Below are 14757 nucleotides of genomic sequence, written 5' to 3' on the forward strand. Positions count from 1 at the left end.
TCTGGCATCAGGGCAGGAACACGGGGGTGGCTTTCTCCCAAACTGGGGTGCTCCCAGGGATCATTGATCCTGTGCTTTGACCTCCCCTGTTGCAGGGCTGACTGATAGCCATATCTGAGTCTTCATCAGCCTGGAATATACTGTTTGCTCCACCCTGGGGACTCCCTGAGACCCCACCCCATCCAATTTGCAGCCCCACCCAAGCTGTTTCCAGATGCTTTTCCATATGAATGGCCTGTCCTGGCTCAGGCTTCAGACTTTGCTAAAATCTCTCAAACAAGCTGCAGCTGGTGACAGCATGTCCCAAACCTATCAATAAAAGTCCCACAACCCAGCACTAGCAGCAGCCTGCCTTGCTTCATAGCTGGGCCTCTCCTGGGCACTTCCAAGCCCAAAACGAATAGCAAATAGCAGCCGTCTACAGATCCCTCTGTAGCTCCTGCTGGGTGGCCCCAGGCAGTGGCTGACTTTGCACTTCCCTGGAGGCCCTAGACAGTGATGGCGAACCTTTTGAGCTCGGCGTGTCAGCATTTTGAAAAAGCCCTAACTTAACTCTGGTGCCGTGTCACATATAGAAATTTTTTGATATTTGCAACCATAGTAAAACAAAGACTTATATTTTTGATATTTATTTTATATATTTAAATGCCATTTAACAAAGAAAAATCAACCAAAAAAAATGAGTTCACGTGTTACCTCTGACACACGTGTCATAGGATCCTCATCACTGCCCTAGAGCCAGTGGACCCAGTGGATAGCTTCAGACCATAGCAGATTACAACTCTACACATCCATAAGTGACACACTCAGTGAGCACCAAAGCCCCACTAAAGCAAGTCCTGCTCTACAGGGGTGTTTCCTGCATAGCAGCTGTAGTCACAGCTGGTCCTCACAGCCAATTGGCTTGGAGGTCAATCAACTCCTCCCAGTGATGCCAACAGCAATCAAGGCTCAACTACAAGACTGTGCATATAGCCCACACAGGGGCGCACCTAGAGTGCCCAGCTCAGGTGACTTACAAAAATATGAAGATAGTGTAAGGAGCCTCTGGAACAACTTCAAGTGTATCAACATTCCCATAATGGAGGTACCAGACACCTACAGGACACCTACTCCACAAGGCCACTCTACCAATTCCAGGAGATATAGCAGTTCTGCCTAATACATAGAAACAAACACAGAAAAGCAGCCAACCTGTGGAGATAAAGAAACATGTCACAAATGAAAGAAATGGAAGCAAGCAAACTCTGGATACAGAGTTCAAAACCATAGTTATAAGGTTACTCAAGGATCTTCATGAGACTTTCAAGGATCTTAGTGAGAATACCAAAGACATGAAAAAGGCCAGTCAGAAATTAAGCATACACTAAATAAAGAATAGTTTACAGGGATCCAACAGTAGAGTAGATGATTCCGAGAACCAAATCAACGGTTTGTAATATGAGGAAGCAAAAAACACCCATTCAGAAGAGCAAAAAGAAAAAAGAATACAAAAATACGAAGATAGTGTAAGGAGCCTCTGGGACAACGTCAAGTATACCAACATTCACATTATGGAGGTACCAGAAGGAGAAGAGAGAGAGCAAGATATTGAAAATCTATATGAAGAAATAATGACAGAAAACTTCTTCTACCTGGTGAAAGAAATAGACTTACAAGTCCAGGAGATACAGAGAGTCCCAAACAAGAGGAACCTAAAGAGACCCACACCACAATATATCATAATTAAAAGGCCAAGGGCTAAAGACAAAGAAAGAATCTTAAAAGCAGCAAGAGGAAAGCAGTTAGTTACTTACAAGGAAGTGCCATATGACTGTCAGCTGATTTGTCAACAGAAACTTTGCAGGCCAGAAGGGAATGGCAAGAAATAATCAAAGTGATGAATAGCAAAGACCTACAACCAAGATTACTCTACCCAGCAAAGCTATCATTTAGAATTGAGTGTCAGATAAAGAGCTTCACAGACAAGAAAAAGCTAAAGGAATTCATTACCACCAAACCAGTACTACATGAAATGTTGAAGGATATTCTTTAAAAAGAGGAAGACAAGGAAGAGGAAGAAAAAGAGGAAAAAGAAGAGATAAAACATATGAACAATAAAATGGCAACAAATACATATCTATCAACAATTGAATCTAAATATCAAAATAAATGAACAAGAAATCTAATGAACAAAATAAACTGGTGAATAAAGGCATGGAAGCATGGAAAAGACTGACAAATCTCAGAGGGAAGGGGGTGGGGGGGGTGGGAAGAGATTAACCAAAGATCTCACCTATGGACACAGAGAGTAGGGTGGTGAAGGCCTGGGGTGGGGCAGGAATTGGGTGGAGGGTGCAGTGGTGGGAAAAACGGGGGACATCTGTAATACACTAAACAAATAAGATTTAAAAACTTAAAACAAATAAACAAACAAAAATGTCCAGTAAAAAAGTAAAAGATAAATGTTATATAAAATGCTTGTTTGACTTATTAAATACTCAAATGGCCAAAAGTATATAAACAAGAGAAAAGTTCATTAGACATGGGACATTCTCTAGCGCTAATTATTCAAAATAATTCAGAAGTCATATACTAATCCCCAAATTTTACATCAACTGGACTTTTCTAAAAGTCTTGGGGAACTATGGCTGCTTAGAACACAGTACAAATGATCCCATAGAAACATTGTAAACGCTGGTGAGCTAGCAAAGCCTACCAGACCCATACCAGCTGAACCACTTGTATGGTACAAGGAAACGTACTGTTCCACAGAGATGTTTCAGGGCTGCCACAAATACTATTTATGTGCATATGCACTGCTCCCGCAAAAATCAGAGCAAAATTCCAAAAGAAATTTATGACAAAGAAAAAGCACTTGGCATGGTGCCTGACACATAGTAAACACTCAATAAATTATACCTATACTTATCCAGAATCCCCGATCCCACTTTTGTGTTCATCACTGCATACTACTTGTAAATTCCGAAAGTATAGCACAGATCCTCACCACTGCATCCACATACCTGGTGCCCACGAGGGTCTGCTAATGAAGGACCCCTAGTGCCAACCGATACATGTCTGCTACTGAAGGACCCCTAGTGCCAATCGAATCTCAAAACAACAAGCAGGCTTTAAGCCAAAGAGCCTCATTTAGTTTCAGGTGGTTTGTTCAATGAACTACCATACTTCTCAAATTGACTTTTTTCTTTAAAATTATCATTTAAGATGGGAAAAAGGTACAGAAACCCACATAGAAAATACTCCTCCAAGAGCCACCAGCTTAGATAACACTGCCAAGCAAAAGCAGCCTTGTTAACTGGCTGGTGAGATAAGGCATCTGAATTCTCGGGCCTGGGTAACCTTATTAAAGAATGAATGGAGCCCTAGCCGGTTTGGCTCAGTGGATAGAGCATCGGCCGGAGGACTGAAGGGTCCCAGGTTCAATTCTGGTCAAGGGCACATACCCAGGTTGCAAACTCGATCCCCAGTAGGGGGCGTGCAGGAGGTAGCTGATCAATGATTCTCATCATTGATGTTTCTATCTCTCTCTCCCTCTCCCTTCCTCTCTGAAATCAATAAAGAAATATATTTTTTAAATGAATAAATGGAGCACAAAGTACATGGTACTTTCTAGTTTAGGATTAGCTGACTAAAATCACTGCATGTTTCATGAAAACATGAAATAATGGCAATCATCCATAATCACACAACCTAACTCACAACTGTTTTCATTTTATACTATGATTTTCCTCAATACACATTTTTTCTTACAAAGTTGCAACCCTAGTGTACAGTAATTTTATTTTCTACTCCCTACCCTCCATTTACAGTAAGAACTGCCCATTATGAACTTGATTGATCCCTTGGCCAACATCAGAGCAATTTAGGCTTACAGTTGTAAAACACAGGTTTGGCAACAATATTCTAGAAAGCCACAAGATGGTGATGTTGCTCAAAAAATGCAGCTCTAAAAAAATATAATTAAATACATCGTACCAACTTTCCAAAAAACAAGTTTTCCTTCACTCTAAGTAAGGGTTGTCAAAAATGTCTGTACTTTACTAGAAAGCATTAATGAGGAGGGAAATACGTTTATCAAATTTAGCAGCAACTACTCTAATTTTAAAGGTAAAGAGTAATGGTCCCTAAATACAAAACAAAAACGCAGGACTTGACACTATTATTGTCTTTTATCATACTAATTTCTCCTTCACTCCCTGCTCCATCACCTTCCTCCTCAGGTCATTAATAAAAAAATGAAATATGTTTTTACTTGTCATGCATTGGACTTTATTATTCAGAATTATTGTTAATTTAGGGAGATGATTTCTATTTGTTTCAAAAGGATACTAAAAGTTTTTTACATCAACAAAGGAGAATGCCAAAATGGTATCAGCAATGAGAATCAGATCATTTCATTCTAATTTGCTATTATTTCCTCAATTTCTTATAATACGCAGCATTATGTTTACAATGGCAAAATACCAAAACTTTCCAAGCAAATACTGTAATTTTCGCCAAGCCTTAGTGATGATCAGTAGACAACAGGTTTCCCACTCTTGTGCTGCATGACAAGAAGTTTCAAGTAACACTGAGCATCTTAAAACTTGGGTTTCAAACATACGGAATCCACTGGAGTTAATATGTAGGAGAGCTGTGTGATTCCTCCCAGACGCCGGAGCCCACCTATCTGAGACCACCTGCACTCACAGGGTGTCTAAGTGACGCAGAAACACAGGCAGTCTTAAACCTGGAATCTGAGTCAGGTCTCTGACTCCAAAAACAGTAAGAACAACAGTGAGCACTTACTGGGTGCCTATTGTACAAAAGAAACAGCCTCTAATGTCAACCGTTACCCTCAGAGTCTTTAGTGTTCTTACTGACAGAGGAAAACTGGGTTTCAGGAACTGGATGAGCCCAGGGCCACAAAACTAGTGACTCAGGATTCTGAACCCAGAATTCTTGGGCTCAAAGCCAACACTCTTTTCACTGCATTTGCACTGCAAAACAGACTATAAAACAAGAAATGCTGAGCTAAACCCATGCCTTAAACTGAACTGTTGGCCACATCAGTCACATGTTACTATTCTCTTATTTTTTCCACTTAAGGATTCACAGTAGGGTGGTTTTGTGGGGCTTTTCGACCTAGTTATTGGAAACGCTTTTTCTTATGGTTGAGAGATAAAGAACAAGTAGTCTTAAAAAGATAATGTGTCCAAGTGTGGAGCATTGAGCAGGGAGCGGAGGTCAGCTGCAGGGACTGTTTAAGATCATGTCCATGTGTTCTGGGAAAAACATGGGGGGCAACATAACATTCTTACTTTGCAAAGATCAAACTTCACATAATTATATCATTGCAATCTCATATTTCAAAACGACACAAACATTTCCATAAGTAATTGGCCATTTGTTTCAAAGTTTGGTATTTTAAGAACGTAATACTTGCTTACCAGACTTTTTCCCTTCAAACTCAAAGTTTTTAGTGTTTTGATATTCTTCAGACACCTGTGCTGACCGCCTCCGGATGGCAGCCAGCAGCCACAACAGCCGGGCTGAAGCTGCGAGGGGGCCACCTGCGCAGGGACAGGAGCGCTCACCTCAGGCCTGCGGGCCCGTCGCTGTCCTCTGCACGGCACTGGTCACCCCAACACTTCCTAGCATTTGCAAATACATTAAGAATTCTAATCTGCCAGCATTAAGTAGCCATAGAGACCTGCTAACCCTTCAATTCCTCGCCCTGGAAGAGCAGAGCGTGCTGCGTGAGGTGCTGTGGAGACAGCTGTCAGAGGCCTCGGCCCTGGGTCCAGGCTCCACCTCTAGCAGCTGAGTGCACACCACACTGTGTGTGCAGCACGAGGATGCTGACACGCAGGGAAACCAGCACTGCTTCCAGCATCGGGACCAGCGAATTCCCTGGCTCAGGCACCCGCTCTGGCCCTAGCTCCACCACAGCCCTTGCCACGCTCACACACGCCACCCAGCAGAGGCGGCTGTCCCCGCCACGCTGCAGACCCCACATCTGCAGCAGAGTCAGGTCCAAGCTACACTAGCACCTGAGAGGAATACACTACTGCTGAAGTTTTTGTTATAAATACATAATTTCAAGATATTTTAAAGCTTTTCAAGTAGCAGACATAGTGTTAATTTATTATTTACAAATACTCTTCCTAAGAACTTTAAAGCATGCTGCTAAGTATAAACTTTCATCTTAGAGGCAAATTTATAATTCAAAACACAAACTTTCCAAAATGAGAAAATCAATTAAATGGCTAAAATTTTACTCCTAGAATACGACATTTCTTCTCAAGTTTAAAATACAGTAGAGCCCAGCCAGCATTGTTCAATGGTTGAGCGTCGACCTATGAACCAGGAGGTCACCGTTCGATTCCTGGTCAGGGTACATGCCAGTCTTGCAGGCTCAATCCCCAGTGCGGGGCGTGCAGGAGGCAGCCGATCAAAGATTTTCTCTCATCACTGATGTTTTTCTCTCTCTCTCCCTCTCCCTTCCTCTCTGAAATCAATAAAAATATATATTAAAAAAAAAATAAAGTAGAAATACGAGAACACAATCCTTTATCCATAAATCCAACAAAATCCCCAAAGCTATAAAAACTCAAGTTCCTTCATAACTTATTTGGCGGCAAACTCTGAGCAGACAGGTGGTTATTCTGTGTCCTTATTTACAACACTTGAACATTTGCCAAGGAAAGCGCAGGATGCTGCCGTGACTTCCCTGTGGTGCTGAGTAACATAGCACATGGAGTGTGTTACCTTTCTGACATTAGGAAATAATGATCCTGAAACATGCCTGCCATCAACAACAAGCTATTATGAACCCATCTGAGTGAATATTTACTGAATACTGAGTACCAGGTTTAAGGCACACAGCAGATGAATTTTACTACCACTTTACATGTGAATACTGTCTACAAATGCTAAAACGAGGGCTTTTCCTAAAGTGCACTTGACTGAGCTCGCTAAGCTGAGGGCCAGAATTCACAACTGGGTTTGTCTACTTTAAAGCGCTTTTATTAATTAATTAATTAATTAATATGTTTTTGTTGATTTTTTTTAGAGAGAGAGGCGGAAAGAGAGAAACCTAGGTATGTGCCCTGATCAAGAATGGAACCGGCAACCTTTCGGTGCACGGGATGATGTAAAACCTAAGCTCTTTTGATAGCCAACACTTTAAAGGAAAATTGATCACAAAGAAAGTTTTTAAAAAGTTATAATTACCAAAACTTTTACCCTAGGAAAATGAAAATGAAATTCCTGAGCACCACGTATACTTTCCATTCTGGGTATTCACATTTAAATATCAAACGTTTCACCACTCATAGGGCAAAGAGAGAGGAGTTTATTATATTGTTTTCCCCTCAAAGTACTGGCCACAAAGTCAGTGTACACTCACAAAACAATAGGCTCCTCAAAAAAATGCCAACTAATCCTTTCCACTCACGTTGAGACAGAGTCAGGGGTTGGCATGTTTTTGGTTGTTGTTTTTTACCACAAAATGTTCTAACACCATAAAAATATGGTTGCTATAAACGTAGGTTAAGTTTTTCCACTAACAGCCCCAGCTGAAAGATCTGCCATTGCAACGACAGCTGTGATCACGGGACTGAAAAGGGTTTAAGTGACACCAACACAGACTTGTCCTAAGCAAGACTTAGAGAAAACAGTTTCAAGTTGTGGGGTTCCTTCATTAATGGATATAGAATTGAGACTTTCTCATGACTTTCTTCCCAGGCCAAGGCCCTCCGCTATGCAGTGGTGTTTCCCCCAGCAGATGGAGCATGGCATCCCACCTCTACCACCTGAAGACCACATTCTAATCAGACACACTTCACTGAGAGTCTCCACTTTTGAGGAGCTTATCTTAGCAAAGATAAAAGCAGATGATTTGATATCTAATCCCAATATCTAACTTAGCTGTTTCCATAGGCATTTTTTAAAGTGAATGTCAGCATTCCAAGGAGTGTCTTCTCCTGCAGGGGCACTGTCGGGAGCAGGGTCGCCCTGCCAGCTCCTTACTGAAACCGCCCTGCATCGGTCTGGAGTCTCTTCGGATAGGTCCTGGCACTTACCTTAAGCCCCTCTAAACATCTGGAAGGTTTAGATGTTAAGATCTCTTTCCACTTACATGTCACACGTGTGCTTCATGGGCTATAGCTTAGAAAGTGTCTCAGGGAACAGCAGAATCCCCGCTAACACGCAGTTTCTAACAGCACTTCTCAAACGAATGTGCACCTGAGCTACTTGTTAAACGTGAAATTCTTGAGCCCTGCTGTCAAGGACCAGCCGCAGACCTTGCAGGGAAATCAGCCATCCCCATGCTTGCACACACCCAGAGGACTATGATGATGGGGTCCACAGTGCCTCCTTCCCAGACTGCACAGCCCCCCACCCCACCCCTCTTCTGCCACGTGGGGTTTCTTTCTCAGATTCACTTCAGCAACTTCCTTCTTAGGAGGTGAGATTTCATATGCAGCTCTGCTCATGCCAAAACAACAGTCCTTGAGAAATGAGCGAATCCCAGAAAAGTGGACTTTTAATTTCACCTTATCCTATCTAGTAATAGACAAACATGGTAATTGACCGTACCTTTGCTACGCCTCTCATTGGCTAATCAGTGAGATATGCAAATTAACCACCAACAAAGATGGCAGTTAATTTGCATACGTAGGCACGAAGTGGCAGAGCGAAGACTACAGGCGGCTCCGGCCGGAGCAGTGAAGGCTTGAAGGCAGCTCCAGCCAGAGCGAAGGCCTGGGTCCTGGGTGCCGGAGGAAAACCGGTGCCGGCAGCCAGGGGAAGGGAAGGCCTATTGCACGAATCTTTTTGTGCAACAGGCCTCTAGTTTATAATAAGGAGTTATAAGTAATAGAAATGGTCTATGGGCTGCTTATGTCCCAGGGACCATACTTTCTGCTTTCCAACATTATTTCAATTAACCCTTAGAAAGACCCAGCAGGAAAGATGTTCTTGACATTTTCCAGAAGATGAAAGTGAGGCCACCGGCCAGGAGGCAGCGCTGAGGGCTCAGCACCACCTGACGATCAAGCCACCACTCTTACCCCACAGGACAGCCGGCTCTCATTCTTCAACTGTAAGAGTAGGGTCAATTAGTTGATCTACTTTTAAGGTAAAGTATGTTCTAATGTATAAAGTAAGTTCACTGAACTACCCCTTCCTCCCCACACTAACCAAATGCAGAGAGAGAGAGAGAGCAGGGCTTGCTGGCACGTGGGGCTGCTACACAGCCAGCACACGTCTTCAGCCAGGACTCACCACTGTGCTCCTGCCAGCCTTTTTACTCATGACCATGGGAGACCAAACAGCTCTCAGAAGACTTGTATTCCTTAGAGAAGTAAAAGCTTCACGCCCGGGACTGTCAGTGCGAGGACGTTTTTAAACTGCGGAGTAACTTAAAGCAGAGGAGAGCCCTCCAGAACTGTGTCCGGTAATTCTATCTGCCCCTCCTCTGCACCCAGCCCTTCCTATTTACAAGGTCATGTTTCTCAGTCCTTCAGGCAGCAGACTCCTCCCACAGCAGCCCGTGTGCTCGTTTCAGAATGTGCAGATCTGCAGAGTGGGCATGACGCGCTTCCAAAGGGCTCCGAAGCTGCACCTGTGTTCTGTACATGAGGTATGCAGCTTCATTACTGCACTCAGGAGTGATGATGTGACAACAACAAAACACTCATTCCCTTCATGCCAGTTAGCCCTAACATTACTTAGAAAACCTGAACTTAAAAAAAGCTGCTGAGACTAAAATAAAGGGATAGTCACATAAAGACAAGTGATGAAGATGAGGGAGAAAACCCGGCTGGCAGAACGGGACGGGCATCACCGATTCCTTGGGTTTCCTAAGGAGGGCCAGGTACAAAGCACTAGAAGTACCAGGCAGCTCAGGTCTTGCTCCCTGGAGTTTCCCAGCAGCCCTATTATGTAATACAGAATACAGCTGTCTGGTGCAATCCTGGATGCACACTCTTGTCTGGTCCTGTCCCCTGGAACCTGGGCTGACCTGTGACTTGCTGTCACCAACAGAATGTGGCAGAAATGATGCTGTGCTGGTTCCAAGTCTATGGCTTAAGGAGTTCTGGTTACTTTTGCTTCTGCACTCTTGTGAGCCCTAAGCAACCAAGTAAGGCCAGCAATCCTTCTGCAAAGGCAGGGGGCCCTGAGACAACAAGACCATATGGTACAAGCCTCGTCCCGTGCACTGAAAGGTCACTGGTTTATGTCCCGGTCAGGGCACATGCCCAGGCTGTAGGCTCAATCCCTCGTAGGGACGTGCAGGAGGTAGCTGATGGATGTTTCGCTCACATCCATATAGAGAGTGTCTCTCTCTCTCTCCCCCTTCCAATCTCTAAAACTCAATAAAAAATCTTTTTTAAAAAGACTATATGGTACAAGAGGAAGAGAAACAGACAGAGAGAGAGACAGGCACCTGGCTGAACTGCCAGCTGAATGTGTCCATCAGAGTGACCACAGCAGAACTGTTTAAATGAGCCCAGCCTGGCAGCCCGGGATAGCAAAGCTGTGAGCAAAATACAAAACAAAACAAAACAAACGGCCGTCTGAAGTCATTTAGATTTTGTTAGATAGCAATAAATAGCCAAAACAATGCTCACTGGGTTCCCTATGTTTTTGCATAATTTTCTCAAAACCCAGAGAAAAGGAGTGTAGTTACAGACACACTTCACTTCATTGTGCTTCACAGGTGTTGTTTCTGCTGAAAACAAGACCCTCGACCAGCAAGAAGATTATAACTTACTTTACTGTGGTGTCTGGAACCAAACCCACAGCATCTCCGAGCTGTACTGTCTCTGTAATTCCAAACAGTCACACAATCCCAGAAGATCAAGTCTGTCCCTCTGTCCTTCCTGACAGTGGCTCCACTAGCCCGAGTCTCAGGACAGGCCTCGCGCGCCTGCCGCACTGGTCCCGCACCTGGCAGTGCTGGGAACTAATAGGTCTTAGGAATGTTGAGACAAAGGCTAGTCTTCCTTATACACGAGGAACTATTTAACATATGGTTTTACATAATTTATTCCCCAAAAAGTTGTTTAAACACGAATTTGGAGTGTATACTAACAGTTTTTTTTATTTTTATTTTTAATATTTTTTTTATTGTTGATAATATTACAGATGTATCCCATTCCTCCCCCCCCCCCCTTAACCCCTGCTAACAGTGTTTTAATGGTAAATCATTTTTTAATGATTAAACTTTTTATGTAATGGTAAAAATCATGAAATATCATGATATAGACTTCTGGAAATCAGATCCTGATTTATTTTATCCAAAACTACAAATTTTCAGGCCTTTATAAAAGAACAAAATTCACCTGTAGCAACTGCATTAAAATCCATAAGTTTTCAAAAGGAAACTAAAACCTACTTTTCACCAGTATATGTTTTCAGATGAGAGGTCAACTTTTGCTTTTTCCTTGACAGGATGATAACTATTTTGTGATAAATTCTTACAAATTTCAAAATTACCCACCAAAAGCCACTGCAATGAGATTGCCATTTTAACACGAAGGAGGAAACAGACAAGTTCAGATCCACATGGTACAAAAGTGTAACAGATTCCAAACAGGTAACTTTACACTCCTGGCCCACAGCCTTCAGTGACCGCTGCACTGAGTCAGTGGGAAAAGAATACTGACCTGGGAACAAAAGCATAGGTTATAATGCCAGTTCTAGTTTAGCACTGACTAGCCAATACCCTGGAATTTAACCTTTTTAACTTATTTGAGCCTCAGTGTCTTCTAAAAAGCAATGACTGCCTCCTGCCACACCTACTGCTCTGTGGTCATGAGAACCAAACTGATGCCAGCAGAGCAGAGAATCATGTAGGTAGTGCTTTCTCAGATACTCTCCTCCTTTAAGTTTTATACCAGTTACTTCAGAATACATACCACTATCAACACCTATTGTTTTTTCTAATGCTTGTTATAATTACGTATTTTTATAGAAAGAGTAAAAAAGACCCCTGTCTTTCTAATAATTATGGAATCAAAATTTCTAGAGCTAAAAAAGATACTAATAACTTTTTCTGATTCTACCAAGAAGACATTCCTATAGATGCAGAAAAGTCAACTGTTTACTAATCAAATTATGCTGTAACCATACTGGGGAGAGTTAACGACATAATCCAGTGAGAAAACGCACTGTCCCAGCCCTCCGTTTATTTTGTCAAGTTTACATTTTTAGTTGGTAAAGGCTTTCTCCCGAATGGAGGAAGGAGTGATGTAGGGCATACCTGAATAGAGAAAATAAAGGTTCTAAAAGTTTCTAATTTCACTTATGTCCCTCCCCACCCCCACTCCCGAGTCCAGACAGAGATACAAAGGAAATAAGGAAATGACTGGCCTGATACCTGCTCTCCACACGCCCAATTCATCCCTCAGCCTCACCAGCGCTGCGGCACCTGGAAATGAGACGGGTCCGCAGACAGTCCAAGGAAAACCTAAGAGCCAAGAGTCACAAACTGTTAGCAACTGGAAGGAACCTCCCAGGATTGTCTAGTTCTCACTGAGGAGGGCACTTAAAGGCAATAACTACACCCAATGATGGTGAATCAGTTGCAAACATCTTTATATGAGAAGGAAATCAACTCCTCATTCCATTTTACCCACTTGCTAATTGAAATACTTAGGACAAATCATTTAACCTCTTGGGCTAGTTTGTTCTATAATATAGTAGCAACTAACATAAGTTAGTCAAAATTCACTGTAAACCACAACAGACGTGTCCCTGAGTGGATACAGAGCATGTCTCGACAGCAGGGCTTCCTAGCAGTGAATGGAAGAATTTGAAGGTTCTATTGTTGTAAAGCCCCCAGTGATTCTGAGAGCTGCTTCCAGGCCAACCCCCTGGCCCATGGGTTCCATGGATAAGCTTCAGGTAGCCCACAGATTCTCCAAAATTACAACCAGAAAACACAGGTGCATATGGAAATTTTCCAGGCAGACTTCTTTAAATTCACCAAGGTTTACTCAGCCCCAAAAGATTGAGAGCTTCGCTGCAAAGTAACACGCATGCCGAAGATAAAGCTTCTATGGACGTGCTCCAACCGGTACCACTAGTCTCCCAAACAGCCTGGATCGGAACCTCAGTTATTTTTACTCTCTTCATTTTCTCTCATCATCAATTCTGTCTAATCCACTTCCTTCCTCCTTTCCTTTCCTATAATTATGGCCACAGCTCAGCCCCTCACTACCTATTACCACAGCAACCAGAAGGTCTTTCTGCCTCCAAGTTCTCTCTACTTCAATCCACACTGCACAGCTGCCAGATTAACCCCTGAAAACAGCTTTAATCATTACATTCCCAACTCAAAGTCACCATCTACCGAAGCCAAAGGCATTGGCCTGCATTCAAAACAATCACAAACTGGTCCATTTTTACTTAGAGCTTTATCATCCTCGCTACGGGTACAAATACTTGATGTTCCATCCAATTACTTGTGTCTCCCCAAATGTATGAACTCTGTGCTCCTCGTCCCCTTTCTCTGCTTGGATGACCTTTCCCAGCCTGTCAAGATTCTTAGTCATCCTCAAAACAAAGATTCCAGAAGCCAGAAAACCCACCTCCCAAGTGAGATGTGAGCTCTACCGCCTGTGAATTTGAATTCTGCAGTCCCTTAACTGTCTGTTAGAACCATGTGTGTACAGTCTTACCCACCCACCTAGTCCATGAAGGCCGTGCCCACCCTCATCCTTATCTTTACCCAAACACCCCACACAGTCATGCAGTAGGTGCTCAATAACTGCACAGCAGTAAAAGAAATGTCAGACTTCCCGGGAGTGAACAGCAGAGACTGAACCTGGGACTTTATCCTCTATCGCGCCAGGCTTCCGAAGCAGAGCCCTTACTCGCTGCTACACCCGGGCAGAACTTGAAAATGTCAGTGAGCTACACCTGAAAGAACGGCCGCACTCCACTCTGAGCGGCTCCAATGCTCGGGCACTGCGTTATCAATTGGGAAAAACATTACCTACTGATGAAAAGTGGTCACTTCCAGTGACAGCTAATTTACTACTCGATGGCTAAAAACAAGTCACACACGTAACAGAATGCCTTTTTTTTTTTTTTAAAAAAAGTGCATTTTGCTTGTGTAACACACACACAGACTCAGTGCCACAGACAAGGTAGATTTACACACGAGTGTGAACTCTTGCGAAAACCTGCATGCAAACTGCTCCCTGGGTGTTTCAGGCAAAAACACCAAGGGGGAGAGACAACTTTGGCCCTCACTCTCCCACCACTCCCACCAAGAGCCTGTTACAGCACACACTCAGGTCCTCTGCACATCGGCTGCACGAGGACACAGCACTCACCCAACAGAGCAAGCCAGCCCGTCAAGCCCCGGAGAGTAAAATGTCCACAGGACAGACCGCGGGCTCGTCTGGTCACCACGGGACGAAGGCAGGTCCACTCCCGGCCCACGGGGTAAAGACTGGACCGAACGGACCGGCACACGCGGATCCCTCCACGGTGGCAAAACGATGGGCCAACCACGAAATTAACGTCTAAGAAAGGGCGGCAGACGGTCCGGGGCGGGGATGAGGATCAGCGAAAACTGCAAGGTCACTGGGACCTGGCGGGTCACGGGTGGAGGTGGGGTGCGCGGGGGCTGCAGAGCCAGTGGGACGGGTGACACCCGCGGCGTCCGGCATCCCCTCCCCGGGACGCGCTGTGGGGGGGCCGGGCAGCGGGCAGGAAGTGCACCCGGCTTCTCCGGGGGCAGGGGGCAAGGTG

The 14757-nt window shown here is 43.9% G+C and overlaps 1 protein-coding gene across 1 annotated transcript in view; it reads right to left on the bottom strand.

Moving 5' to 3' along the window:
* The window catches only part of WWP1 (WW domain containing E3 ubiquitin protein ligase 1), a 78498-nt gene that overhangs the window by 61969 nt on the left and 1772 nt on the right, over window positions 1-14757 (bottom strand). Inside the window, exons 2-3 of the mRNA XM_023764294.1 lie at window positions 14337-14528; window positions 12374-12463 (exon numbers count right to left, since the gene is read on the bottom strand). The gene's annotated coding sequence lies outside the window, so the exon portion shown is untranslated. The remainder of the gene's footprint in view (window positions 1-12373; window positions 12464-14336; window positions 14529-14757) is intronic.

The sequence above is a fragment of the Myotis lucifugus genome, unplaced genomic scaffold (assembly GCF_000147115.1).
Source record: "Myotis lucifugus unplaced genomic scaffold, Myoluc2.0 scaffold_327, whole genome shotgun sequence".
Classification (NCBI taxonomy): Eukaryota; Metazoa; Chordata; class Mammalia; order Chiroptera; family Vespertilionidae; genus Myotis; species Myotis lucifugus.